Genomic DNA, 6,000 nt, shown 5'->3' on the forward strand with positions numbered 1-6,000 from the left:
TCAAGATTGCTGGGAGAAATATCAAGAACCTCAGATATGCAGATGACACCACCCTTATGGCAGAAAGTGAAGAAGAACTAAAAAGCCTCTTAATGAAAGTGAAAGAGGAGAGTGAAAAAGTTGGCCTAAAGCTCAACATTCAGAAAACGAAGATCATGGCATCTGGTCCCATCACCTCATGGGAAATAGATGGGAAAACAGTGGAAACAGTGTCAGACTTTATTTTTTTTGGCTCCAAAATCACTGCAGATGGTGATTGCAGCCATGAAATTAAAAGACCCTTACTCCTTGGAAGAAAAGTTATGACCAACCTAGATAGTATATTCAAAAGCAGAGACATTACTTTGCCAACTAAGGTCCGTCTAGTCAAGGCTATGGTTTTTCCAGTGGTCGTGTATGGATGTGAGAGTTGGACTGTGAAGAAGGCTGAGCACTGAAGCATTGATGCTTTTGAACTGTGGTGTTGGAGAAGACTCTTGAGATTCCCTTGGACTGCAAGGAGATCCAACCAGTCCATTCTGAAGGAGATCAGCCCTGGGATTTCTTTGGAAGGAATGATGCTAAAGCTGAAACTCCAGTACTTTGGCCACCTCATGCGAAGAGTTGACTCATTGGAAAAGACTCTGATGCTGGGAGGGACTGGGGGCAGGAGGAGAAGGGGACGACAGAGGATGAGATGGCTGGATGGCATCACTGACTTGATGGACGTGAGTCTGAGTGAACTCCGGGAGTTGGTGATGGACAGGGAGGCCTAGGCGTGCTGTGATTCATGGGGTCGCAAAGAGTCGGACATGACTGAGTGACTGAACTGAACTGAACTGACAGTGTATACCCAGAGTTTCAGAAAAATGCAGTTCAATACCAAGCAGCTGCTCAGTATTGAATTGAACAGCTGCTGCTACATACTACATTATTGAGCAGCTGCTGCTACATAACTGTGTGCTGGCCTAATAAAAAAGGCATCCAGAGCATACCCAATAGTTTAACTAGTCAGTGAGGCATCAGAGATTACAGCAGCCAATGAAAACAGCCTTCTTAATTTTTAAACATTATGATATTAAGCACCAAGCCTTTGCCCCAGAAGTATTGCACACATTCAGGTTTGTATCTGTAGGGTCTTCCCTCAATGACCTCCCCTCTTTGCCCAAGCTAATGTGGGTAAATGGGCATCCTGCATACTTAGCTTTTTTTCCATAAATGATTTTACATTTTAATTTAAGCATAATTGGTAAGCTCTTATGTATAACTACTCTTAATATTTTTCACTGCTTTTTTCAAGCAAGAATTACATTAGTATATTCAGAGTAAGACTATTGCAAAATTCTGGAGTCTTTTGGGTTTTGTGAGAAGAGCCCATTTCTGATTAAACGGTTCATCTATTTTTAATGCTGAGCATATTTTGGGAGAGGGGGATCTTTGTGGTAGCCTGATTAGAGGTATCTTCTCATTGTGTAATCAGTATGCAGGATGACATTTCTATGGCCTCGGTCTTAAATTTTCCTGACTCTCATGGAATGCATTGGAGCCAACTGCTGGAATGTTTACTCTAGGGAAATAGAGCAGCTGGATTCTTTTCTTGCCTGTTTTCTAAACAGGACAGTGTTGACTGAAACATGTATGTCTCTTGGTGGCGCTTGAAGAGCTTCATGGTGAGTACAGATGACAGCTTTAAAAATAATTACCCAAGTGTATATAACATAGAGCAGTGAGTTAGTGTTGTTTAGAATGTAGATATAGTATGCAATATTCCTGCATCTTTCCCTTCCCCAAACACTAGACTTCACTTTCCAGTCAGAATAATTTCTCCAGTACAGAAAACATCAAGAAAGAGGAAATCAGCACCACAGATCATATTATAGTGTCTCCCCCTCCACCTTTTTTTTTAATAGTGCATTCTTGTTTTTATCTCAGTGGGTACTTTTTTCCCCTTCTTTGGTTTTCTTCCCCATGCCTGGAGTTGAAAGAAGTCTTAGGCATAGCAGTTATGACTTTAGCAAGATGGAGCTAGTGTCTAGAACCCTAAGGCTTACAGAGGAGCTTGACACCTCAGGTATACTTAACATTTATTATCTTCTTTGTTTCTTGTGTTTTCTGCAGTGTCATACCACGTCTCCCACAATACTGCCATATGAGCGAAAAGGGACTTTTTTTTTTTAAACAATTTTCCTTTGTACTCCCAAAAATACTTTCAAGAAGTATAAGGATGAATACACAAATATTTAAATCTTAGATATTTATGTTTGTGGTAAATGAGTCAAGTTTCTTTATAAGAATGAGGTGCACAGTAGTGAACCAAGTTTTGTTTTTTTTTAATTCACCGAGCCCCAGACAGCATGCTACCCAGCACAAGCTCTGTGCTAGCCATGTGCACTCCCACCGGGGGCCTCTGGGCTGAACCAAATTTAAATAAAAACATGGCCATTCATTCTCCTCGTAATTATTGCCCATTCTAAAAAGGAGTTTATGAAAGCCTTAATTACCTTGCCCTGTTTGGAGAGAATTGAGTGAATAGAGCATCACATTTAATATGGTTAGTGAAAAATTTTCTGTAGCCATTATATAACTCCTAATATTCAGATCGATTTGGCATAATATAGATTGTTTTCTGACACTAACTAGAAAATAAAAAAATTTTAAAGTGAGAACATCCTGTCCTAGGTTCTAAAAGACAAAGATATTTTTGAGTTGACTATGATTATTGATTTGGAAATCAATGTCTTAAACAATTGAAGGCTATAAGAATTCTGATGGGAATTCTGCAGTATAATTTGCTATATATTGAAAATTCACTCTTCATAAGGACTTTTCAGAAGGCTTCTTATTTTTCTTGTGTGTAACTTCCATTTTTTGGTAATCCTTACAGAGTAATCCTTATAGAGTAGAGAACACCTAGAAACAAAAGGATGTATATCAATGGAATATCCATAAGACACAAACATTGAATTTCATCACTTGTATTTTTTCTAAAACTAACCTACAATTGAAAACAGATACTCTTTATCTTATTTATTTTTGGCTTGGATCATACAAGTGACTCAAGAGGGAAAAAAACCCCCAAATCTAAGAGCCCTTTAGGATCAGTATAAATCTGAATTTATGATGTTACTGTGCCACCGTGAAGTTTGAATTTTAAGATAGGGTGAGAAGGGAAAGTGGGAAGATTGGCTAGATCTTGAGATTTAAAAAATAGGCACTTAGAAAACATATATTCAGTATTGTACCCAGTATTCTGTATTCAGTACTGTACTCAGTATTGTGTTCAGTATTTTGATAAAAAGGAAGGTGAGTGGATTGTGTTCCCTGCTTCTAGGAATTTACCATTGAGTGGATGAATTAGCTATCTTTAGGCACATGAGCAGATGTACATCTTCCCCAAGGATGAGGTCCTAGGGCCCTACAGAAAGGGGGAAGGGCCTGGGAGGATAGCCTGAGGAAGAGCTGATTCTGTGAATTCCAGGGACATCAGCAAATGTTCAACCCAAAGCAAGATAGGGAAGGGCAGATTTATTTTTATTTATTTATTTTTTTTTGGGGGAAGGGCAGATTTAAAATACATTCCATAACAGTTGTCAAGACATCAGCTATCTAGTCAGTCAGTTCAGTTCAGTCACTCCGTTGTTTCTGACTCTTTGCGACCCCATGAATTGCAGCACGCCAGGCCTCCCTGTCCATCACCAACTCCTGGAGTTCACTCACTCATGTCCATCGAGTTGGTGATGCCATCCAGCCATCTCATCCTTCGTCGTCCCCTTCTCCTCCTGCCCCCAATCCCTTCCCAGCATCAGAGTCTTTTCCAATGAGTCAACTCTTTGCATGAGGTGGCCAAAGTACTAGAGTTTCAGCTTTAGCATCATTCCTTCCAAAGAACACCCAGGACTGATCTCCTTTAGAATGGACTGGTTGGATCTCCTTGCAGTCCAAGGCACTCTCAAGAGTCTTCTCCAACACCACAGTTCAAAAGCATCAATTCTTTGGCCCTCAGCTTTCTTCACAGTCCAACTCTCACATCCATACAAAACTGGAAAAACCATAGCCTTGACCAGATGGACCTTTGTAAACTTAGCATTTATTTCACTTTCCTTCTGGTTTATTTATGACACTTTCTATTAATACCTCCTGAGTGAACAGAGCCTAAAGGGTCAGTAAGTTCATTTTCTCATCCTGATCAGATAGAAAAGTGAGGCAGATGTCTGCATAATTTTCTAATGAAATAGTACTGTAACTATCAAAGATGCATAAAATTCAAGCCAAAAAATGTTTAAACTTGAATCATTGTTGTATCTATGGAAATAACATTATCTGTTTCAGAGAGTACTATAGGACTCATTTCTCTGTGCTTATTAGACACAATTATTGAGATACCAAAGGAATATTTCATGCAAAGAGGCACAATAAAGGACAGAATTGGTATGAACCTGACAGAAGCAGAAGATATTAAGAAGAGGTGTCAAGAGTACACAAAAGAACTATACAAAAAAGATCTTCATGACCAAGATAATCACAATGGTGTGATCACTCACCTAGAGCCAGACATCCTAGAATGCAAAGTAAAGTGGGCCTTAGGAATCACTATGAACAAAGCTAATGAAGGTGATGGAACTCCAGTTGAGTTATTTCAAATCCTAAAAGATGATGCTGTGAAAGTGCTGCACTCAATATGCCAGCAAATTTGGAAAACTCAGCAGTGGCCACAGGACTGGAAAAGGTCAGTTTTCATTCCAATCCCCAAAAAAGGTAATGCCAAAGAATGCTCAAACTACCGCACAATGCATTCATCTCACAGGCTAGCAAAGTAATGCTCAAAATTCTCCAAGCCAGGCTTCAACAGTATGTGAACCATGAACTTCCAGATGTGCAAGCTGGATTTAGAAAAAGCAGAGGAACCAGAGATCAAATTGGCAACATCCTCTGGATCATTGAAAAGGCAAGAGAGTTCCAGAAAAATAACTACTTCTGCTTTATTGACTACGCCAAAGTCTTTAACTGTGTGGATCACCACAATTTGTGGGAAATTCTTAAAGAGATGGGACTACCAGGCCACCTGACCTGCCTCCTGAGAAATCTGTTTGCAAGTCAGGAAGCAACAGTTAGAACTAGACATGGAACAACAGAATGGTTCCAAATTGGAAAAGGAGTACGTCAATGCTGTATAGCGTCACCCTGCTTATTTAACATGTATGTAGAGTACATCATGAGAAATGCTGGGCTGGAAGAAGCACAAGCTGGAATCAAGATTGCTGGGAGAAATATCAATAACCTCAGATATGCAGATGACACCAGCCTTATGGCAGAAAGCAAAGAAGAAATAAAGAGCCTCTTAGTGAAAGTGAAAGAGGAGAGTGAAAAAGTTGGCTTAAAACTCAACATTCAGAAAACTAAGATCATGGCATCTGGTCCCATCACTTCATGGCAAATAGATGGGGAAACAATGGAAACAGTGACAGACTTTATTTTCAGGGGCTCCAAAATCACTGCAGATGGTGACTGCAGCCATGAAATTAAAAGACACTTGCTCCTTGGAAGAAAAGCTGTGACAAACCTAGACAGCATATTAAAAAGCAGAGACATTACTTTTCCAAAAAAGGTCCCTCTAGTCAAAGCTATGGTTCTCCCATCCCATGTATGGATGTGAGAGTTGAACCATAAAGAAAGCTGAGTGTTAAAGAACTGATGCTTTTGAACTGTGGTGTTGGAGAAGACTCTTGAGAGTCCCTTGGACTACAAGGAGAGCCAACCAGTCCATCCTAAAGGAAATTGGTCCTGGGTATTCATTGGAAGGACTGATGCTGAAGCTGAAACTCCAATACTTTGGCAAAGAATGGACTCATTGGAAAAGACTCTGATGCTGGGAAGGATTGAAGGTGGGAGCAGAAGCGGGCGACAGAGGATGAGATGGTTGGATGGCATCACCGACTCTATGAACATGAGTTTGAGTAAGCTCCAAGAGTTGGTGATGGACAGGGAAGTTTGGTGTGCTGCAGTCCATGGGGTCACAAAGAG

Source organism: Capricornis sumatraensis, chromosome 4 (genome assembly GCF_032405125.1).
Source record: "Capricornis sumatraensis isolate serow.1 chromosome 4, serow.2, whole genome shotgun sequence".
Taxonomy (NCBI): domain Eukaryota; kingdom Metazoa; phylum Chordata; class Mammalia; order Artiodactyla; family Bovidae; genus Capricornis; species Capricornis sumatraensis.